The 25,292-nt window shown below is 41.0% G+C and overlaps 1 protein-coding gene across 1 annotated transcript in view; it reads right to left on the minus strand.

Moving 5' to 3' along the window:
* Positions 1–25,292, minus strand: part of LOC127582010 (neural proliferation differentiation and control protein 1-like) — a 144,946-nt gene that overhangs the window by 80,966 nt on the left and 38,688 nt on the right. The gene's annotated exons all lie outside the window — the stretch shown is intronic.

Genomic DNA, 25,292 nt, shown 5'->3' on the forward strand with positions numbered 1-25,292 from the left:
ACCTCAAATATCATGCATCATCAATTTACTGCCCACTCTGTACAGATTTCTTCTTGTGAAGTTATAGAACAAGAATATATTAAAAAAATAGCAGTAGGCCATTTGGCCCCTCATGTCCACTTTGCCATTTAGTAAAATCATGGGTGATCTTTAACCTCAGCATCACTTTCCTGAACCAATCACACATGTAACATGAAGTACAGTAATTGTACAGTTTGTACAGGAGGCACAAATTAACATACATCTTATATCTCAGTGTGTGTATAAAACATTGGATAATACTGGTATCTGCAACACCAAATAGGTGGTATTCCCTCCAATCCTTTAACGTTTATAATCTGTACATTTTTCTTTGGTGCTCCCAGGTATGCTTTCTATAAAGAGTACAATTTAGTACTTTGCAGCACACCAAAATGTTTCATTAAAAACACATATTTGTGAAGTGTCAGAATTAACTAATCTAAATGTATGACAGATTGCTCATATTTGAAAGAGGCAGATATAGAAAGGAAAGTATTGCACGCAAGCTTCACCATACATTGCTGTGTTTCTATTTTCACTGTACACAATTTTTTAGCCTTTTTATTGAGCTCAACCCATCTAGCCGTCACCCCTCCTCACCTGGATCCACCTATCACTTGCTAGCTCTTGCTCCACCCCTTCCCCTCTCTTTTTTATACTGGCTATCTCCCCTCTATCTTTCAGTCCAGATGAAGGGTCTCAACCCAAAACGTCAACTGTCTATTTCTCTCCACAGATGCTACCTGACCGAGTTCCTCCAGCATCCTGTTTGTTGCTTCGTTCAAGAAAAAAACAGCAGTGCAGGTTAGAGTCCTACCATTTTTGAGGGCACAACAGAATTCAGTCAGTTCTGATTAAGTATTCTAGAGATGTTTTTAATCCTTTTTCAACTCTGACAAATGATGACTCACCTACCATGGTATTTCCAATATTTTAATTCTATTTCAGACTCCAGCTTTTCTTTTTAACTGTAATCACAGGATGAATACCTCACCTCTGCTGGATACAGAAGTTATAAAAGGTCCAAAATTTAATTAGTTTGTACAATGCCAGCCTCACATTCAGAGCTAAAGTGCACTTTTCCAGCCACAAAGAATGGATAGTCTAATCCATTTTTAGATTACCTGGCCTGTAGTATTTTACTGTTAAAAAAGGAAACAAACTTTGCATTGATGATAAAAAGATCCACACTAATAGGAAGCTAACCAATTCTAATTCAAGATATTAGTCATTTTAAATTAAGGCTGAATAGTTAAATTTTCCAGAGGTTTCAGTTTTTAAATGAGTGTTTGTATTCATTGTAATCGCCATTATTCCTATCATATTAATCTGAAGCAATCAAATTCACAGTAAAAATAAAAAAAATTGGCCAATTCAGGCAGCTATTTCCTACAGAGCAGAAAGGAGGCACTTGATATTCAAAATCCTACTTCCCTGTAGATGCTGCCATATCTATGACATTCTCCAGTATTTCCAGTTTATGGATCAGATTCCTAGTATATGTAATTTTTTAAAAAAAAATTACTTTGGAACTGTGGAAAAACAGTATCAGCCATGGAACAAAAAAAATCTGATTTTGTGAATGTCCTGGAACGAGATTTCAAGGCTGTTGTGATTCAGAAAACGAGTGAACAGAGTTTGCTGTTAAACAAGGCAATGGCTGAGGATTCATATTCTACCGTGAACGTGATAAAGCTTCAAATGAAGTATAACAACTGAATACTAGCAAAACAATTACAATGAGGAATAAGAAAGCCAGCTTGAGAAATTTCCTTTAGTCAGATATTCCTAAAGCAGCAGTGTGCTGCTGATGGATCATGTATTTGCATTGCAAAGCCACATCTTCAACATTCTCTTACATCCTCTGGACTCTCAAAGGACAATTAGTTTGCCTTAACTTACTGGTCGGAATGTATAATCAAATATGAAATCAACTGAGAAATATGAAATTATTGAGGGAAATACAAGTAGAATGAAAATGAGTGAAGTGTTTAAAGGTCAAACATGCTGGTGGGTCTGGAGTCACACAAAGGCAGGAATGGATAAAGATAGCAGATTTCCTTCCCTAAAAGACTTAAGTGCAAATCTACATACCGTGAATCAATCAGCCAAAAAGCCACTCCATTTTAATGCTCCACCAGCTTTATCATCATAAATATTAGAAAGCACACAAATACACAAAATACCATTTGGCACATCTTAATATAACCATCCCAGTACATTTAGAAGTGGTTGGAAAATGCATTACCCCTGTTGTTTAACGACAGAGATTCTTTCAAAAAAACTTCTGAGCTCAGGTTCGTGCTTGAAGCAATGAAAAGTTATTTGGTGGGACCTTTCGTAATTGAGAAATGTTTTACTCTCTTTTACTTAGCTAATCAAAATGAGAGATACTACTCCTCAAAAATTTCCCATTTCAATCATCCACTGTCAATCATTCCTCGGCCAGGTACTGCACAAAAGAAGAGAACTAAGTGGTGCTACTTGGTTTCAACAACATACCTCAGCCTCAAATTCACCAGGCTTCTCTCTCCTGCATTTTTCCACTTATCAAATCAGCCCAAGGAACCTACCAATGTAGTCAAGGATTAGGGCATGATAGTATGGAATTTTGACCCACCAACATTTGTTTGAAACCATCCAATTCATTGTATATTTGGCCTTTAAGCATTTATTTTTACATTTACAGAACATAAACTGTAAACATATACAAACAACCCAAATTATCTTCTTTCAGTGACATTTTGTGAGGAGGAGGAGGGTGCTAAGTCATGCCTTCCTAAGCACCATGCAGAACATCAGGTTTTCTGCAGGTCACCTTTCAAAGGTGAAGAGCAAGCCAACTGGACTAAGTTCCCACTTTTAGTAAATTGTGGGATTAGGCCATTCTTCAAAGAGGTCTGTTGTGATGCGAGTAAAGTTTGAAAGGAAAGTTACAAGGATTTTTGCAACTTGCTCACTGTGCAAAACATTCTAAACATCTCTTCGATATAAAAATCTTTCAACTTTTCTATACATTTAAAAGACAAGGGTATTATGGCACCGCCAGCATTTATTACCTTTCCCAGATTGATTTGGGAAGGTAATCACGAGCAGCCTTTTTGAATTATTCTGACTGGTGTTTCTAGTCAGAAACTCCCAGTTTGTGAACTTAAACCCCAATGGCCAGGAAAGAATGGCAGTATCCAAGGCAGAGTAGTTTGCAACTTGGTCAGGAGATGTGGTATCTGCAGATGTGGTATTCATGTAAACCATCTGCCCTCGTCCTTCTTAATGGTTGACTTCACAGGTTTGTGAAGTGCTGTTGGAGTAGCCCAAGCAGTCCACTTTGTGCATGTTACACAGTGTAACCACACGGTGGCAGTGATGGCAGAAGGAATTGAATGTTCAGGTTGGCACATTAAGTGGGCCACTTTGTACTGGTTGGTGTTGAGATGCGACTTTTATAGGGCCCACACCCATCCAGGCAAGTAGATTATATTACATCAGACTCTTGCCTTGTGCTTTTTAGATGGTGGAAGGACACCAAGCTGATAAGAGTTGCATTACTTACTGCAGAATAACCAGCCCCTGACCTGCTTTCGTAGCTACAGCATTTATGTGCGCTCTCCTGTTCAGTTTCTGGTTAATTTGTGATTCCAAGGATATTGATGATGGGAGACTTTGAGAGGGTAATGCTATTGAATATTGAAGGTGGGTGGTTTTATACTCTCTCATTGCTGTTGAAAGAAAAACTAGCAAATTTACTCCAACATGTCAACTGAAAATAACGGCCATGTATTGCCAAATTTAACCAGTCAGCCAAAGCCAGTAGCTTCTCCAGATAAAATTTTTCAATTTTTCTTTTGTCTAACCCCACATAAAATTAGAATAATTCTGAGGTTTTGTCATTTATATTAGACAATAAAAACAGAAACCCAGAAGTTTGAAACTTCAATTGTAGATCAAGGAAAAAAGTTTTCAATAACAAATTGCATTCAAATTCCAATATTGCTTTCCCCTTCCTTATCCCTGTAACTTCCTCCATTTCCACATTCCCCCCAAAATTCTTACGTTCCTCCAATTCTGGCTGATTACTCGTTCACAAAAGAAATGGGCAGTGATTATAATTCAACAGTTGTGGGCTTAAGGTCTGGAATTCCCTCTCCAAACTTCTGTCTTTCTACCTTTCTTCCTACAAGCAGCTATTTCAAACTTGACTTTGACCAAACATTTGCTCACATTTCCTTTTGGTAGATTAAAAACCTCCAAGCTGCTTTAAGGGGTGTAATGTTACTGTAACACTAAATAAGTGCAGGTGTGGTTGTTGCATCACCCTTATCTATTTTGTGTCCCTTTTATCACATGTTTAATTTTCTGTGAATATAGACACAATTTGCCAGTGCTTGTGGTTACTGATGGTATAAAAAACATGGTAGAACCTCATCTCATTTACTGCTTTAGGCAAGTCTAACTACAGATGTTTGAATAGCAAAACGAGTGTCGTGAACAGTCTGGAAGATTGCATTTAACAGAGGGAGCATAGGTGCTGAGCATATTGACATCAACAATTCACAAACATGGCTATAGTGCTAAACATCAACAGTTTTTAATCTTCACAGGAAGAATACACAGGCAACAAGCAGGCATCAGACACCTTTTGCCATGAAATTACTATTACCTAAAACAATGCTTTGCGTAGCACTAGCACAATTTAGGACCCCTCACAAAAAAAATTATCAAATTAATCAAAAACGTGTGCAACAGTGTAATGTACTTTCCACCCAGAAAACAGCACAAAAACAGGATCAGGCTACCTTCAACATAGCTACTGCCACTATTGACCATTAAACAGAGAAGGGCATCATCCCTCATGGTATGCTGACAACAGCAACATACTTCATGAAGAGAAGGACTACAGTGGACAGGGAGATCACACCACAATTAACACAAAGGGACACTGCAGTACTCATCAGTTAGATGAGGAGAGCAGTCTGGTGCATTGTGCCCAAGAGACTCACCTGGGCCACAACTGGAATAGCGTGGAGAAGTGGCACTGTAGCATAGTGGTTAACATGACACTATTACAGCGCCAGCGATCAGGGTTTAATTCCCGTCACTATCTGTAAGGAGTTTGCATATTCTCCCCATGTCCACGTGCGTTTCCTCCGGGTGCTCTGATTTCCTCCCACATTCAAAGACATACGGGTAGGTTAACATGGGTTTAAATGGGTGGCGCACATTGTTGGCCGTAAGGGCTGTTACCGTGCTGTATAAATAAAAAAGAAATAAAAATAAAAGGTGGCTTGAAACGTCTCCTTCAGGAAGGATGGAAAAATCTCATAAGAGATTTCATGACCTCATAAGATACATCAAGATGAGCCGAACACTACTAAAAATATTGCTCTCTCGTACATACATCGCCACAAACTGTTACTCACCTACACCCACCATCCTCTCCTCCTCCTACCCTCACCAAACCACTGACAATTGCTCAGTAGAGATCAAGCCTCCAAATACAAGAAAATAAGTTATTCAATGTCCTTCTTTTCCTCCACTTCTGGTAAAATAACAATAGGAGGAGAAGCCTTCCAGATAGGGGGAGACTGGGGTGGTCTCCCAAGCATAACGCTTTACTGGGCTGGAGACAGACTACTATGACACAAATCATCTCATGAGTAGAGGCTATACAAAATCTGCCAGGTACCTTTCATTGTAATTTATATGTTTCTTTCATATAGGTCAACAGTATATATCTTTATTACCATATGCCAGTATTTTACTAGAAAGGACTTTTGGGTGCAGTCCTGTCTAGAGTTCAGAAAGCTTTCAGTAAGATCCTATTCATCAGAAATTACAAAGATGTTATGGAAAGACATTTATCTGAGGCAGGGATTAATTTAAGCAATGCAGATGGAAATGCAATGCAACATTCAAGGGAACATTATGGGCCATCTGTTTAATGGTGGTAGCAAATGGAGTCTGGAAAAGATCACTCATTTTGCAGACACTCAATGACTGTGGAGAGTGTTCATGAGAATCCCTGTCTGAACATTGCCTCCCTTCATTCATGAAGCACTTTATGTTACTGCATGGCAACATCAGCCTCACAGCCTTTACCATCAACCAAGTCTTACTGATGCACTTCCTGGCCCACGGGTTCCAGGTCTCTTCATCAGGGCCCAGCTGTTGACTTCTAGTGAGCAGGTTATGCGGTAGATTACAAAGAAGCCTCCACATCAGTTGGGCATACAATGCAGTCTGCCTCCAGACTGACAAAAAAAAACCAGAACCTCATTTTCACAAGACTGATGTCATTCTCCATAAGCATTATCATCATTCTGCAGTATGCCGTTGATATGTTGGGAATGCACACTGAGTCAAAGGCCATAAATAAATAGTAGCCTTAGTTCCCTAAAGATCTATCACTTAGGGCAGTGTTGTCCATTGAACATACCAGGGAATGCAAACTCAAGGTCATGAAATCTCTTGCGGCATTCTTCCAATGGTCCCTGACAGAGACAATTCGAACCACTTTTATTCCCCCACGCTATTCCAGTTGTGGAAGCTCCCATCGCCAATGTCATTAACCATAAGAAAATCCTTTCATGATGAAAATTTTCAAATAAGGACTCCTAGCATTTTTAGTTCAGTTTTCCATCAGTTTCCTTTGATAATTTTAGCCTATTTTACTTCTTCACCCTGCACTAAACAACTTTCCTACGTTTCTTTCTATGCTCTCCTCCACTTTTCCCAGTTTTTGACAAAAGATTATCAACATGAAACATTAACTGTTTCTCTCCACAGATTCTTCCAGACCTGCTGAATATTTCCAGCATTTTCTGTCATGTTTCCAAGATCTTCAGTATTTTGCCTTTGTAAATTCCATCAGGGTATTTAAAATTTGCTTTCAAGACCTCTCACTAACATAAGTACATAGCAAGATTTTTGTAATTATAAAATTAAGCATTAAGATGTTAAAAACAAACTCAGTCTAACAATAACTCAATGGTGTCATCTTGGGCACTGTACACAGAAAACAAACAAAAAGTGTTTTAGATAAATATGTAAACTAAAAAAAACTTGTGAATATATAATTTGTCAAAATACCAAAATACCCCTGACTGGCAGACAGCTTTACCAACAGAATAAATTGCAAATTTCTTTTCAAAATGAGCTATTGTGACAGTCGGAAAAATATATTCATCACATCGTGTATGGAACATCTAGATCTTAAAAATAATTAGCCTCAATTGACCTCAAGATCTATTCTTAACAAAGTACGCAAGCACTGACCTTATAAAAGGTAGATTAGGTTAACCAGCTATGTAGTACAAAAGACCATTTATGCCCAAGACCACCTGTGACCAAACATAGAAGCCAGCACCTTAAAAAAAATACCTGCAATATTTCTGTAAATTTATAGTCAAATTTGGAAGCTTAAAGCAAAGAGAGCAGACACCAGGACCTATTATTGTCTAGTCCATATCATGTGTGACACTTCAAAATTATTTAGCCCTATTAGTCAGTAAGATAACATTTATGCCCCATGATTTATTACCATTAACTGATGTGCAATCTGTGCAGTTACCAACTGATCAGTGTGATCACCTCCTGTGCTGCTGATCACCGCTGAAAACAGAACTACTTAATACACTGATTAGAGTCTTTCCTTAGAGAAGGAATAGCTCATGAAGCAAAAGGTTTATCGGTTGTCAGCAAAATGTACATCTTATAAAACCATGGCAGTAGCTGGGAAACTAAAATTATGCAGGTTGCTAAAATAAAACCAATTATTTTTTCTTGGTGCTTCAGGCAATTACATTTGGCTGGAGCTGGAAATCTTACTTCACTCGCAAAGACATTAAGCTTTGATTAATCAATGCTGGCAAAAGCAGAGAAGCTATCACCATAACAACAGCCCACAAGCTGAAACAAATGTGTTACTAATGGACTGAATTCCATTTGACAGCTGGGGTATTAAAAATTCTTTGAAGCTCATGAAATGATGTTTATAAATTAATGCAAATAGCTGCAGATTTGTCTGTTTAGTGCCAACATCAATTCCGCAGCCTGAAGCATCATCCAACCTAACCCAGCAAGTGGGATTAACGCTAAACAATCACACAAAAGTGGAAGGCAAAACACTGTTACAATGTGATCTGAAAAATTAATATCTAAAAAAAGATTGCTTGTCACAAAACACAAAAAATTAAAACCTACTCTTTTGGCTTCTCCATTTGCTTTTGATTTAACACCTGCAACAGATACAACGGCATCTATTCAATTTGCTAGGTCATTTAAGTTAAACTAATTAACCTTATGGCAGAGAAATGATACAGTGGTGTGAAGAGTAGATGTGCCAACTAATAAACTAAATACACCTGGGAACTTGCAGATATAATCTGAAATCTCTGGTAAAAATTGCCACGTGTACTCTATTTCTGGATGCCTTCTCTCACAGTTGCTGTGTTGCCAGAATGAAAGTTGTCACCATTGAGGATCCTCAGCATTATAGTAAAAAGGAGGTGGTGATGGTCCTCAAGCTGCTCTGAAAGATTTGAATTTGGGGAACATGGAGGTGAGGGGATGGGTGGGTTGTAGCTCAGCCCTTTTGAGGATCAGGAGCATTACAGGGCTCTGAGCCTGGGAAAATCATGGAGTCAGTGATGGAGGGGGAAGGTCTGAAGCTACGACAACATGGAATCTCCAAAATGATCAAGGATGCTCCCAGGAGCGACCAATGATTGTTGCTCCCAGGAACATATGGCCTAGCTTCCTGACGGTACAGGGAATGACCTAACTTGATACATATCTGATATGGAATTTGCATAAGGCATACAAGTGTGACCAATTTTGTAAACTGTCTAGTCAAATTTCTAGAGTGACCAGAAAGTATCTAGAAATAATTATTACTGCCTTTCATTCTACACATTTGCTGTTCTAATCAAAGCGAAGTCATTGAATTTCCAGACCAAACTATTATACTTAAAATATAATGCTATTAATTATACTAACATTAGATTTAGACAGCAAGTCTCATTTTTTAAAGACTATTTTAATTAGAATACGCATCAACTACAAAAGGAACTGAATGCGAGAGACATGGACAAGGCAAGGGGCAAGTGGACAGAACACGAGACAACTTTTGCCAGCGTTTCACTGTTGGTGAATTTAAAGCAGGATTTCTACCCATCACCAGGCCCTGACCCACAGACTCAGACATTCACTCAGGTCTTGATCACCCCAGGCCCTGATCACACTCTAAGACTCCAATGTGAGGACTCAAACCCCTAACAATGGGTCCCTCCCAAAACCCAGCCCCATCTCAAACTTGTCTGCTATTTTCCTTTCTGCACTCTTCAACGGCAGCCTGTGAAGGAAAGTGGTAAGTGCCATTCAACAGCACCTGCCATTTTAGACCTGTGACACAAATGAATTTTTAGGCGATAGTTACATGACCAAAATGGTCATCGGCATTCTATGATTAACACACCATCAAGGGCACAAATAATTACTTGTCCATCATTTCCACCTGAGAACAGTGGACCGTCTGGGTTGCACATTGTAATAAGGCAAAAAATTTTTAGCAGTCTACATCTCAATATATGCACACTGTACACTACAAATGTTCACATGAATATTGTAGGTGTGGCAGCACACCACTGAAGCATAGTCAAACACTTCACAAATAAACTAATACTGCTCAGACTTGTTAGCATCACTGTCATAAGCCACTCTGAAAACCCCAGATTTGACCCAAACTTTCTGACAACTTATGAGAATCGCCAGGTCTCTGGGGACTTCAGGACGAACTTGGGCTCACTTCAAGCAGAAAATCCTGTCTCTCCCAGACACACACACCTAATGTAGTGGCTGTGAGCACACCTACCTGAAGGATCTTTCCTGTTGCCACCTGCTTTGGTGCTTTTTTAAAATAACTGTACACAAGAGGTTAGCTGAGTAGGGGAGAAAGAGTGAAAGAAGGGAACGAGGTCAGAGCTGGGAAAGCAGAGCAGTTCCAAGCAAGTAGGACAGTGGAGATCAATTAGGGAAGGGAGACAGAAAGCACAACTGAAGTGTTCAACACAGAATCCTCATACTATGCATATGCATTCACAATGCACCATTACTCCATAAAAGTGACACTAGTGAGCCAGAACTATTTATTAAACAGAGTATCAGATGTACTTCACTACTGTATGCTGCTTTACTTGTACTCATGTGCATATGAATGGTATACATGTACACAGTGTTAAAATAGATTTAGGATGCTATGAACTTTTGCCCTGTTACTCTGATCAGCTTTGATTTTTCATCCTGACTACCACGCTGCATTCAGTTACATTCACACACCCTGTCCCCCACCATCACATCCCCAAATTTGGTTTTGTGAATAACATCACACTTGCCCAGGGGCCAAGATCCAAAGTGTGTTATTTTGAAGGAAGAGCTGATCTCTGGCATGCTGCTCCCAGGTATTTGTTTTCCCCCAGGTATACTGGCATGTATGCAAAACATCCAGGGATCAAAGGATGACTATCCAAATTAATAGTCCAGTTACCTTTCACATAAAACATTAAACTGGTGCATGTTAAAAATCATGCGGTACTATTCTGAAAAAGAGCAGAAGGTATTCCAGTGTCCTAAACAAAAGTTATTCCTCAATCAGCTTATCTGCTTATTATCACATCGCTAAGCACAAATCGACTACTGCACTTCCTACTTTACCATAATGACTACACTTCTAAGTATTTCAATGGCTGAAAATTACTTTGGGATGCCCTTTGTCAAAATGCAAGCCATTTTCCTTCTGTTTCAACTGTCTGCTATTATAGTACTGGAAAGTCCAGGGGTACTACTGAAATTAGGAGAACCCTAGGCCCTGGCCTGTTCATAAGAGTGAACGGTGGTGGTAGAGGTAGGATAAAAGCACATTAGTATAGAAATTCTATTACAGAATGCAACACGTGCATGACATGTTTAAATTTCTACAATGAAATTTTCTTTAATAAAGGAACTTGTATCATGGGGCCTCCTTATGTAATGCACAAATGAACCTGGACATACACACAGTCACATCATCACACACACATAATTTATATACAAAGTTCACCACTGATGCAGAAGCAGGCCTTCATAACACATGCAAGATACTTGAGCAAGCTGTGAAGCTTGGATCAAGGAACCCATTTCAGGCAGATCTTCATTATGTTAAACACGTACTCTTGCATTAACCCCCCCATCCTGCCCCCAACATTCCTGTTTGAAAAGGCCTTTCACGGCCACAGACAACTACGATTGACCCTCAAGATGCTCATTTCCTCCACACATGCCCTCTCTGATTGATGCCCACCTCCATAATGGTGGTGTCCATGAGGAAAAGTATTTAGCACAGCATGCAAGGCCAGATCTGAAGTCTGCAATAATCTGTGCCCCCATGCTACAAAAAGGCAGGATTCCAGGGTCCCCACCACACGTACAACCTCTGGTGTCTGAGGAGCAGAAGTGCGCTTTCTTGCTGATCTGATACCAGCTCTCAAAATACAAGGCTCATACAAGTGGTGCCAATAACAAACTAAATCTAACTAACTTGTTAATGCTTATGGCCTGGAAGATAAAGTTAGAAAAAAAGACCTGGTTTGGCTAATTTGTCCTTGCCTTTAAAAAAAAACCATTCTCTTTGTTGCAACTGGCAACTGCAACAGGATCAAACCTTGGGAGCCAATATTACAGCATGGCATTATTAAAACAGCTAATTTTGGGCTTCCAATGAACTAATCAGCAGTGATGCCTCAATCTAGGAAGCAAACAAGAAGTTACAGGTTTGTGCTTGGTCCCAGTTTAACGTCTTCAAACATCCAGTTCCAAAACATTACTGCAACAAACTTTGATAGCATGTGTTCTTAATCATCAGGGACCAAATTACAGTAAAGCCTGCCCATTTCGATATTTCAATTCCTCCAGCACAGTTTTGAATAGCCCAAGTAAACTAATGAATTTTAAAGAATGAGCTTCCTTTTAATAATAGAGGATTTAAAAGATTATCAACATTTGCAAAGCTCAAGCAGTTAGTTTTAATCCTGTTTTATGCAATATCTTTGTGCTTAGAGGTAGCAAAGAGTCTAGCAAATGGAATTTTCTTCCATCCGTAATATTCAATCTAAGCCATTACTGCAAAACCAGCATGCAGATCTTAATCTTTGAAAGAGCACATCAATGATGAAGCAAAAAGTAATGTTTTGCATGAATCATAGAATAACGAATCTTTTTTACTTTTCAAAGGACAATTTGTTCACAGCACTGCAGGCAGCTGGCTGAGCAGTAGATGCAGATAGATTTTCCACTTCAATTTCCCTGCCTCAGTGGTGCACAATCCACTCCAGTTCTGAGGACCACTCAAAAGAAACATTTCATTTTGTCCAAGTCAATAAAATTCATAAAAGCCAAGAAGCTACCAAGTCACACCCTCAGAGGCAAATATTTCCCACTCTTCAAAGACAGAAAGTTGAATGTCCTTCCTCCCCATCCACCCTCAGTAACTTCTAGCACTGACTTCATGTCCTTATGCATCTTAAGGATGAAGTCTGGGAATGAAGACAAGACAGGGATACTTATTCAAAGAATCTCACACCCTTTGTGCACCTACCAAGTCTTTAATCGAGCTCTCAAAATTGCAGTTGGTGCTGGTGAAAGATTCTTGTACAGGCAGTTAGGACCAGTTAGGCAACAAAGGGAGTTGAATTCTAAATCAAATCTATAGCCTCCACAGCATTCCTCCTGATAAAGAGTTGGGCCTGTCCTAGGGATTACCAGGAATGGCCAATAACCATATGGCCAGGGCAGCAGCATCTTGTGAGCCTATAAGGACAGCTGGGCCACCTGTAAGCATGACACCTCTAACAGCAGCTGTACCAACGTATGCAGGCACACATTGAGAAAAAAGCATTCAAACTACTGATGAGTCATGCTTTAACAGAATTCTGGACCTTCTGAACTATTAAATGCAGCAGCAAGTTCTGAATGAATAACCATAAGGGAGGCTTTGACATTGCTTTAAAAAATTTAGAACACAAGAAATAGTAGAAGTGGGCCATTTTGCCCTTCATGCCTGCTCTCCATCCAATAAGATTATGGCTAATTCTTTTATCTCGTTGCTGCTTTCCCAATTAATCCAATGTACCCTGATTGCTGTAATATCTAAAAATCTATCAAAATCTTGAATATACTCAGCAGTGTAAGTAAGCCTTTGAAGGATCTCAAAGTCAGAAATACTTCCTAATTGAAAAATGACCAACTTGCCCAAGGACAGTTGGCAGTGCTGTACAGTTGGTTGCACCTTCTGTTCAAGAAAACTAAAATTCTATCAGGTTTCTTGTTTAATTGTCGTCAATCCAGGAATAATTTCCTAAGAAATAGGAGCAACTGTAGGTCATACAACTTTTTAAGTAAGATAATGGTAAATGTATTCTTGGCCTCAACTTCAATTTCCTGCCTGTTCCTGTGTTTGTGTGGCATTTTATCAAATGACTTTTGTAAATTCAAATAGATCCACCTTGCTCGTTACACCCTCAAACAAATGCAATAAATTCGACAATTTTCTAAATGTTCTTCCTTAACAGATTCTTTCATTTTCCCCCAAAATCGCATGCAAGGCCAACTTATTTTCTCTTGCTCCCTCTTTTGTTCACTCCTTCTGGCAATTTTTAAATCACAACCAATGCATTACTTTGGAGAACACAAACTTATAACAGCTCGAATTAGCCACAAACCTTAGGGGGTAAGCCTCACAATACAGTGTAATATTAACAACTCTACTGCAAAGAAACTTCTGAATATTTCAAGAGTACTGATTTTTTTGATTCTCAGAACTGTGATCAATTCTACAATACTACCATCTTCAGGCTGGAGAAAATATTAGTGAAGAGGATACCCACATATGGCATAAACTACAAGGGTTGGTAAAAGCAACTGTGCTGCAGAGGCGAAACTGAAATCAGATGGTTTTCAGCCTTGTGGTGGATGAGGGTTGAGTGTTCTGTCCTGAAGCAGGGTTTCAACCCTAAACGTCGACAATTCCTTTCCTCCCACAGATGCTGCTCGACCCACTGAATTCTTCCAGCAGCTTGTTTGATATGCAGATGTAGACTTGAAATTCCTTCCTCTGCAGCTCCAGAGAATGAAGTCAGATGTTTCCATGGGTAAGATAACTCCAAGTTGAATCGTACCAGTGGTGAATATTTTAACCATGGCATCCCAATGATTACCAAAGTCTTGGGCTTAGATTTTTCCTGTTACAAGGATAAAAGCCCAAGAAAACCAAGATTTTTGTTTCACTTTTCCTATCAATAAAAATTAGTGCCAGCAATACATAATAATAATACAGAATTAACATTTTCTTTCAGCATGCTGCATTGTGGCTTTCAGTACGTGCATACAAGCCTCTCTCTCAGCAGGATGCATTGGTGGATGATGCAATGTTGATGAATAATGGAAGTTTAATACTGAGGCCAGAAATAAGGCAAGAAGCTGGAGGTTTGCATGAGGAGTGAAAGAAAAATGATACTTTAGCACAGGAATAATGAAGGAAAAGTCTTAAATAATCTGTATCTGCAAAGCCAGTTATACAGCACGGAAACAGGCCCTTTGGCCGAACGTCCATGCCAACAAAGATGTCTATCCAAGCCAGTCCCATTTGCCTGTGTTTGCCCAATATCCCTTCTAAACCTTTTTTTTAATCCATGTACCTGTCCAAATGTCTTTTAAACATTGTAACTGTATCCACCTCTACAATTTCTGCCCTCATCATTTCCCTCGTCTTAAATCAACGTCCTCTAGTTTTAGACTCCCCTCAGTCTCCTACACTCCAGGGAAAAACGTCCCAGCCTATCCAACCTCTCCTTACAACTCAAGCCCTCAGGTCCTGGTAACATTCTTGTGAATCTTTTCTGCACCCTGTCCAGTGTAATGACACCTTTCCTATAGCTGGCTGCAGAAAAGAACTGCGCACAATGATGTGGTCTCACCAACGACTTGTACAGTTGCTACATGACGTCCCAACTCCAGCTCTCAATGCCCTGACTGAAGGCAAGCATGCCAAATGCCGCCTTCATCACCCTGGCTACTTGGTTCGCCACTTTCAGGGAACAATGTATCCTGAAAGGGCTTTGTGTTCTACAACACTCTCCAGGGCTCTACCATTTACTGTGTAAAGTTTAACTTTTGTAGTAACTAGTAAAACTACCAATGAGATTTCTGGGGAACTAAACAAAATTAAAATGTCCATCTCCAGAAATTCAATTGATTTTGTATTTTTTTTCCCCCAGTGATATGTAATCGAAGATAAACATCAGAGTAAATTTCATTAACAATAATTTCTGGATGAAATCATTCCAATTACCAAAACAGGCTGCTCTGCCCGTGGCTGTTTTTTCCTCCTCCTTTCAGTCATGAACCACACTTTCCCAGCATCAGACATGCACCTATTGGAGGGCAACTCCTGTGCAAGGCACACTTCTACCCCTTCTGATGTAAAGTGGAATTCAGATGTTCAGAAGTTACCCTTGCTGAACAGCGTTTGGAAAAGGGACACACACACACACACACAATGCTCCGGCCATGCTTTTTTTTAAATGGTGGGTCACCTGGCTGCCTAGTGCACTTCTTATCAACCTGCATCTCACTGATGAGCACTTAATTATGTGTAACTCATGGAACTCTCTCTCTCTCATCCATGGCAAACATAACATTGCTGTTGTCCAATGCCAGTATTTTCTGCTTTTATTTTAGATTTCCAGCATTTGCAGTTTTTATTTGATTTCCACACAAGTTCAATATAGCTTGGTCCAATCAAGAAACACACTGGTCACACTTCTTTCTGGGCTGTAATGCTGCTGCATAGCTGTTTTGACTAATTTCACCTGTACTTTTGGAACTTAGTGGTGGGGTGAGGGAGTGTAAAGGACAGAGGGCAGGATTCCATTTGCCACTGGTGCTTCATGTAATGACTTTGTAGTTCACCATAAAAGATGAAATTAATTTCCTAGTTACTAGTATGAATTTCGTGACCAGGAATAATGTAGGTGCCATTAACAGAAACCATAATCAAGAAGTTAAATGCAATAACAAATTCTAAATGAATAAATATAAGGTGTGCCACTGTGTAGTGTAGATATCACTCTCAATGTTGTTCAAATATTAGCCAGTCGTATGAATGAGAATCAGATGTGACCGATTGCATTTCTCACTAGTAAATAAAAAATCTGAATAATCAATGTCATGTAATCTCAATATAATATTTAGGATTTATTCTTATCTTTTTGTTCACGTTACAGTAAAAATAGCAAGATTTTAAAACATCAGTATTTAACAGTTTTGTTTTAAATATTGAGTGCATAATCTTATTGTTTAATAATTACACTACATATTAAGTAAACATATTCATATTGAACAAGTGCAGTTCAGGCATTTTCTACTAAAGTTGGTGCATAGCAAAAAAAATGTCATTGCCATAGTCACACCTGCTGCTGCATAATATTGATCTACAGATTGTTAAAGACTTGCATCAACCAAATGCCTACTTTTGATCCCATTCACTTCTATCAGAATTTTAGCACACCTGGGTATTACTTTTTAAAATGCAATGTCTACTTCTCACGCTATTACGAGGACTGCAATGCAAATACAAAGTGCTGCCACTCCTGTTCTGTGGCATTCATTTGGGTGGAACACCTTTAACTACCTATTTCCTCCCAGCACATGGGGAGAGTCCTAAAGGTCATAGCTTTGCTCAGCAAACATGCACATCTAGAAGGGTAGGTCTATCAGAAGCTTATGTTGAAAACACACCCAGCTCTCACCGATGACTCCATGCACTCAGCCCTGAGAACTTGCTTTGACTGGCATGTTGTGCCAGTGAGAATAACCCATGAGCTCTCACAAATTATCCAAACTCCACCCTTTCTCCTCTACCTGCTCTGTCTGCCCATTATCATCCTCCTCACCCAGTTCCACCTATCACCTGCCAGCCCCCAACCTCACCCTCTCCTCCTCACCTTTTGTGCTTGCTTTCTTCCCTCTACACTGTCCTGATGCAGGGCCTCGACCTGAAATGTTGTCCATCCCTCTGCCTCCACAGATGCTACTTGACCTGCTGAGTTCCTCCAGCAGTTTGGTACTTTTTGCTCCAGATTATAACATCTGCACTCTTTTGTGCCAATGAGTCAGGAATGTGATGGAATACTTTCTAATTGAATGTGCACGTCTCCAACAACTCTCAAGAAGCTCCACACTATGCAAGGCAATGCAGCGAGCTTGAATGGTGCCCCATCCACCACTCTATGCATTCATTGCTTCCACCACCACCCTAAACATTCATCCTCACCCCACCATTGGTACACAAGGAATGCAATATTTAACATCCACAAAATACAAAGCTGTTACTTAAAGCAACTCTAAAAGCACCCCCAAACATGTGACCTCTAACACAAGAAGAACAAGGGCTTTAAGTGCATGGAAACATCATCTACAGGTGATCCCCTCCCAGTCACCTCATCCTGACTTAGAAATATACTGCCATTCCTTCAGTGTCTATGGATCCAAATCATGGATTTCTTCTCTAAAAGCACGGTGGGACTACCTTCACCAGAAGCAGTTCAAGGTAGCAGCTGAAACTACTTTCTCAGGGGCAATTAGGGACAGGCATTAAGTGCTGGTCTTTCACACGATGCACAGATCCCAACAAGTGAATATTTATAGCTCTTATAATGTCATTTGAAGAGAATACTGCCTACAAGAGATTAATTTCCACAGAATACCTCATGCAGAGGTCAAGATGCATAGGCAAACAAGTGATATTTAAAATTAGGGCTGCTTGTACAGATTCCAACAGTGGTCAATTCATTATTATTTGGTGCTGTCAAAAATCTTTAAGACTGAATAAAGGCTGTTATCAATAAAATAAAAAACAGGCACCAGAAGAAAAATGCTTCAAGTCCAGAAAGGCAGTAAAGGAATAGCTCTCACCTGGCCTCAATGCCTGTCCATACCATGTCACTGAGACAACAGGAGACACAGGAAAGGGATAGCAGGGAAGGGGAAGGGATGGCAGAAGAATGAAACTGGCTGAAGAACAAAGTGGATATGCATTCATCCTACTTAATTTTTTTGTAATCAAATTTCGATGAAATTGAATGACAATTGCTCACTCCACATCCTATGTTAAACCATCGTACCTTAAGGATAGCTTCCACATTTCACAGCTTCAGGACATCCCATTATATTTTATAATCAATTAACAGCTTTTCTTAAAGATCTAATCAACGTTTATGGTCAAAATCTCAGTGTCATTTTCAAAAGAGCAGGGGATTTTTCTCAAATATGTAAAGATATTCTGGAAATATTCAGTATTTTGTGAAGCAAGAAACAGTTAATCTTTCAGGTTGATGACATTTCATTACAACCAAAAAGCTCATCAACTTGCAAGTACGTTACTGTTTCTCCCTCCCGAAATGCTGCCTGACCTGCTGAGTATTTTTAGCATTTTCTGCTTTTTTCAGACTTTGCTTTTAGAAAGGAGCTTCCCACATGGTCCTGCCAACAGATTTCCCGAAAACATGCACTAAAATTGCCATTTGTTTTTCCCTCATACAGCAACTGGTTGCACATTCCTTACAACAATGAATAACATGTTATGGAGTGCCTTATTGTTCTAAATTGTTTCAAGACATTCCAAGGTTTAAAAATTACAAGTGCTTTTTATATCACAATTTAAAAGGTAGGAGAGAATTCCATGAGAAAATATTTGCAATGAGAAAATAGCAGGTGACTTATTAAATAATCCTGAAGACAAAAGGAGAATAACAAGTTTCTATGGGGAACAGAACGACAGCCGGAACACAATGTCAGTACACAGCATGTGGTACATATAATGACAGCAAGATTTAGGGTAGAACAGAGAGATGCTGCAGAGGGAAGATGGGAAAAATAATGAATAAATCTCAAGCAGCAGCAAAGGTATGAATAAGATTTCAGCAGTCATGGACACTGGTATGGGGTTTGAGGCTCAGGTCTGAACAAGATTGTCAAGAACTCGTATAATCTGGATTTTCCTGATCAAAGGATTAAGGGGATAGAATCACTGTTAAGGTCAATATCTTCTGCTGCAAGCTGAAAACAATAGACTTTTATCCAAAGGATAGATTTGATACCACCCATCTCATATTGTGCACGAATGAAAAGCAGCTGAGTTATGATAAAAGTGGCACCTTTGCGTAGTAGTTGACACAAAGCTCCAGCAACCCAGGTTTAGTCCCAACCTCTGATGCAGACTGTGTGGAATTTGCACATTCTCCCTGTGACTGTGTGGATTTTCCCTGGATGATCCACTTTCTACCCTCATTGCAAGACAAAGACAGACTGGTAGCCTTACTGCAGTAGGTGGTAGGAGAAATCAGAAAGGAGTATATAGGCATGTGAGAGAGAATGGCTTGTAGAGAGATAAATGGGGGAATGTGACAGATAGATGTGCTCTGAGAGACTCCATGGGCCAAATGGCTTCCTCCTGCGTCAGAAGGAAATGAGAAATTAGATATTATAATTTTCCTTGACTCTAGGATACAGGAGGGACTCATTTTGCCTATTGTATTCATGCTGGAAATTTGCTGCAAAAGCAGCCTAAGCACCACTTTGCTATACAAACATTTTTTCTGATATTACAAAATGGTGCTAGCTGTTTAGCAGAACTGTGGCAATTTGTATCAGGCTAGGTGACCCAACTACAGTTAAAGAATGGAGTCCTGAAGCAGGGATTCGACCCGAAATGTCAGTAATTCTATTCCCTCCCCCCACAAATGCTGCTCAACCCACTGAGTTCCTCCAGCAGATTGCCCGTTGGAATCATCAAGAGCATTCTTCACGTTTCCACCGAAGCGTCAGTTCACACCATTTAACACGTGAAACAAGTCACGAATTGTGTTAATCACAAATTGGAGTTTTCAGATGATTAACTTATCTCAGAACATTGTTGAATTACAGCATCTGATTTAGTTTGCAGCAGAGTACTCCATTTTCTTATGCATCACTCTGTTACAATAAGCACAGATCACACAGAATAGTATTCCCATGTCTTTAGCAGCCTACACATATAAGTGCTCAGTTTTCTTTTATCTTTACTTGCTGAAATGACAAGATATCTTTAAGGATTAGCATCAACCTCCATACGCTTTTACTGAAAATCCAATCTCGTATCAGTAGGGGAATAATCTGATACAGCCTGTAAAGGCCCATCAGATTACTATATAACATTGTAACTAAGTTGAATCATTAGCTTTAAAATTCCAACTTTAACAGTGATGCCCATTCTCAGCTATGACAGCAAAACAAACCTACACGTCTATCACTGCGATAAAGTAGCTAGGTTTAATTGAAAATCAGCTTGCAGACTTAGCAATCCAAACAAAAGAGTGCCAATATAAAAAAAGACCAGAGATTTGTCAAACTATTAATGCTTAAAATTTAAATAAATGTTAAATCAATAAATGAACACAAAATATTAAAAATCATGCACAAGGTTGGAGTTTTGTTCACAAGTCCGACTATTTTTTTTAATCTTTGGTAATGTCACGGGAGCTCAATAGATAAACCTAAAGAATGAAAATATTAAATTAGTTCCTTCCCTAAACCACAACTGCTCCAGTATCAGGCAGAATTCAGCTAACATAACAGTTGGACTGAACTACATGGCATCTTTGTCAACTGAGAAACTTATTCACCTCTTCCAGTCTTAGAATTAAATAAGACCATTGTAGCGGTTGCTACCGCGGAATAAAACAAGACTCTACTCGGAGGATTGCCAAACAGAACTGGTTTATTTTCCCGCCTTGCGCGGGCCCTTTAAGGGAGAATGTTCCCGCCCAAAACAACCAGCAATGACGTAAGTCCTACGTCATCAGGACTTTCCCGCGCGCGGGTTCTCCCCGTCGCTCGGAAAGACGAGGCCCGCCGCCATCTTGGGCCTCGTCACTCCGATGCCGCGCGACCCGACTGCCGAGCCGGTTCGCCCGACTAGACGGTGAGTCGCCACACAACCCCCCCCAGAACCAGCGAGACAGTCCCCAAGGTCCGTGGGCTGTGCCAGCTGCCGCTTAGGGGGGCGGCCTCTGTGTCGCGACGTGGCAACCTCAACAGGCTGTTGCAGATCCAAATGGGCCGGTTTGAGGCGGTCCGCCGTGAAAACCTGTTCCCTGCCTCCAATGTCCAAAATAAAAGTGGATCCATTATTCCGTATGACTCGGAACGGTCCCTCATATGGTCGTTGCAATGGCGCCCGAGGTGTGCCCCTGCGAACGAAAACAAACTTACAGTCCCGTAGTTCCTTGGGCTGAGTTCCTTGGGCTGGCAGGATGGGGCTTGACCGTGCCGTGAGGTGGGAATCGGGGCCAAGGCGCCAAGCTTCTTGCGCAGTCTTTGTAGGACTGCTGGGGGTTGTTCCCCTTGGTCCCGAAGGGCAGGTATGAAATCCCCGGGGACAACTAGTGGCGCCCCGTATACAAGCTCAGCTGACGAAGTGCGGAGGTCTTCTTTGGGGGCAGTGCGTATGCCGAGCAGGACCCAAGGCAGCTCGTCAACCCAGTTAGGACCCTTCAGGCGGGCCATCAAGGTCGATTTCAGATGGCGGTGAAAACGTTCCACCAACCCGTTTGACTGAGGATGGTAGGCCGTGGTAATGATGTGGTGTCGTACCCCGTGTGTGGGCCTAGAATTTGTAAACAAAGGTGCCAAAATCGATGGGAATTCGGCTAGGAGCTTGGCGAAATCGTCGCCAGAAAGGGAAATGGAGTCCAGGCGCGGGGCTGGTGGGCTGATTTCTCCCAGGGGATAGGTCCGGAGAGTGCTAGAGTGGACTAACCGCTTCCTTCGCAGGTTGACTAACAGGTTGTGGGCCCGAAGGAAATCAGCTCCCAGGAGTGGTCGGGCGACGGTGGCAAGAGTAAAGGTCCAGGTAAAACGGCTGCCGCCGAAGTGTAATTGAAGCGTACGGGTGCCGAAAGACCGTATCGTTGTACCATTGGCAGCATTGAGTAGAGGACCTGGTAACCTGTCACGAGTGTCGTGGCCTGTCGGGGGCAAAATACTGACCTCCGCTCCAGTATCAACGAGGAAACGCCGTCCAGATTTCTTGTCCTGAACGAAGAGAAGGCTCTGTCGGCGGCCAGCTGCTGTAACCATCAGCGGCGGCTGGCCCTGGCGTTTTCCTGAAACTTGCAGGGTGGGCAGCATCGACGGGCCTCCGCACCCCACCTCTGATGGTGGGAGCACAGCTGGTCACCCGTGTCATCATCTGCGTTCCTGGGGCGTGGCTGCTCAGTTGCTGGGGCCGGGCGAGGCAGGCGTTGGGCTCGCGGCCTGGTGATTTGACTGACGGACGAACCGCTCTCGCGCTTGGCCCTCCACAGGACATCTGCCCGGGCGGCCACCTCACGGGGGTTGCTGAAGTCGGCGTCAGCTAACAACAAGTGGATGTCATCGGGGAGCTGTTCGAGGAAGGCCTGTTCGAACATCAGGCATGGCTTGTGTCCCTCGGCCAATGCCAGCATCTCAATCAGTAGGGCAGATGGGGATCTGTCCCCCAGGCCATCCAGATGAAGCAGGCGGGCGGCGCGCTCACGACGGGAGAGGCCGAAGGTCCGGATCAAAAGGTCTTTGAAAGCCGGGTACTTATCTTCCTCCGGAGGCGACTGGATGAAGTCTCCAACCTGGGCGGCTGTCTCCTGGTCCAGAGAGCTAACCACATGGTAGTACTTCGTGGAGTCGGAGGTGATCTGCCGAAGGTGGAATTGCGCTTCGGCCTGGTCAAACCAGACGCTGGGCCGAAGTGTCCAAAAGGTGGGCAGCTTGAGGGCCACTGCGTTGGCTGCTGCGCTGTCATCCATTTTGCGGGTCCAAAAGCCGTTTGGACCGTCGGGGTCACCATTGTAGCGGTTGCTACCGCGGAATAAAACAAGACTCTACTCGGAGGATTGCCAAACAGAACTGGTTTATTTTCCCGCCTTGCGCGGGCCCTTTAAGGGAGAATGTTCCCGCCCAAAACAACTGGCAATGATGTAAGTCCTACGTCATCAGGACTTTCCCGCGCGTGGGTTCTCCCCGTCGCTCGGAAAGACGAGGCCCGCCGCCATCTTGGGCCTTGTCGCTCCGATGCCGCGCGACCTGACTGCCGAGCCGGTTCGCCTGACTGGACGGTGAGTCGCCACACCATGTAGATTAATACAAATGAATGCATTTAATAAAACGACTTCTCGATTCTGGCTCAAGGATGGTTTCAATGCAGTGATCCAAAATTACATTATGGCAGCCATCTGATTTCAACAACCAACCTCTTCGGATTTTAAACTAAGGGTTTACAAGTATCGTGTCTCTAGTAAGTTACAGCTATAATTCAAATGTAGAATGCATCATTTCAAATACTCATGGAATTTTAAAAACAAGTCAGTTTTAAAAATGCAAAATATATTAGCTATAAACAATCCTTTAGAAAGGACTATTTTATTCAAGTCATATTTGATCTACTGTAAATTGAAGGAACTCAAGATATAAACAATGACGCAAAGGCAGTACCTTTGAATACAAGCCATTTCATGCAAAATAGTATTTCATCAGTAGCAACAAGAGTATTTAGAAAAGGGTTGCTCAACTGATGATAAATGAGGGGTGATTGTTTGTCCACATGAATAGTGATCTCTAACCTTGGGGACTTCCTACCATCACTAGCACAGTAACTTCAAATCAAAATTATTTTCTTACAAGATGGTGGAATTATTTTGTACCACAGAGCAAAACTGAGCACTGAATAAGGTTGAGATTGCACCTCAAAAGAAAGAATCAATTACAAACAGGATGCTTGACATTGAAAAAACTTTGAACCAAGTGAGACAAAAAAGAAAATTTTCCCTTAAAAACCAGTTCAGTGGAGCTATTTTTTATTGGTTTTGTCAGATCCCTTTTGAACCCTGTATAAAAGCAAACCATAATGCTAAATGGAGATAATCAGATCAAAGTATTTCTCTTATAATGATGTCTGGCTTAACAAACACATTTGATAAGGGCCTTTTTTTTTAAAAAATAAAATAGAAAACGAGAATGAGCTGTCCAATGTTATACTGAGTCAAAAGAGCTGGAAAGCATCAGATTTAATTTCCGACTGCAAGAATTAATGGTACTGGCACCAGAACCGTCCTCCTGTCCCAGGTGACATCAACTAAGAGCACTGACCGAAAACCAAATCTCTGAGCTTCCGATCTCTAATGCTCAGTACTACACAAGACACATGAAATCTAACATATCATAGCCAATCCCCTGGCATTAACAATCACATTTCCTGGCACATCTACAATTTTAAAATTTATAAACAGTCATTCTGAGCACAGCAAGTGTTTATAATACTGAATCATCTGACTACAATTAATCTGATTAACAGCTCCCTGCCAAGCTTACACAAAATCATTTCTTCCCAGACATCCATGTAAATGCAGCATTCACTATGATTATTAAAATATTCATTAACAATGATAGGGACCTTACTCTTAAAGCTTGCACTTGTTTAAGTGAGCATGGACTCCAACTGGGCAATTTAGATTTCTTTGAAAACATGAAAATTAAATCCAACTACAGCATAGTATTGTGCAGATGCCAAAACATTTGTCACTGCACAATGACTACAAAGGGAGCCAAGAGTTTAAAATGTCCTGGGAACAAATCCAGTTGTCCTGTCTTACTGGAGGCTGTAGGGCCACGACATTCCAACAAGGGCAGGGAAATATAGCACAAGAGCAAAATTATCACTGGCCCCATGCACCTTCAGCAGTTTCAGTCTGTCATTCAACCAGTATGTTCGTACACCAATCCTTCAATGGTGCTTGTAAAATAGGGAAGAAATTAGTGGAGAAACTGTTACTGTCATCGAGGCAGAGGAAACAAATTTGGGAATGTTTTCACATTTCTTAGAACAGGAAGGAAAGGTGGTCAAGTACAAATCAGATCTCTTGCTTTCCTCAGCAAGGAAACTAAAGGGCGGAGGCCAAATAAATTCTGGATAAGGAGGAGGAAACAGGCTAAAACAATAGATTTTGAAAATGCAAGATACTGCAAATACTAGAACTTCAAAATAAAAACAGAAAATTCTGGAAATCGTGTACAGAGAAAACAGAGTGATAACCTTAAATACTAGGTAGGAAAAATTAAACAAACGAGGGGGAGAAAGAATAAAAAAAAGGTCTGTGATAGGATGCAAGGCA

Source organism: Pristis pectinata, chromosome 23, assembly GCF_009764475.1.
Source record: "Pristis pectinata isolate sPriPec2 chromosome 23, sPriPec2.1.pri, whole genome shotgun sequence".
In the NCBI taxonomy this organism is placed as follows: domain Eukaryota; kingdom Metazoa; phylum Chordata; class Chondrichthyes; order Rhinopristiformes; family Pristidae; genus Pristis; species Pristis pectinata.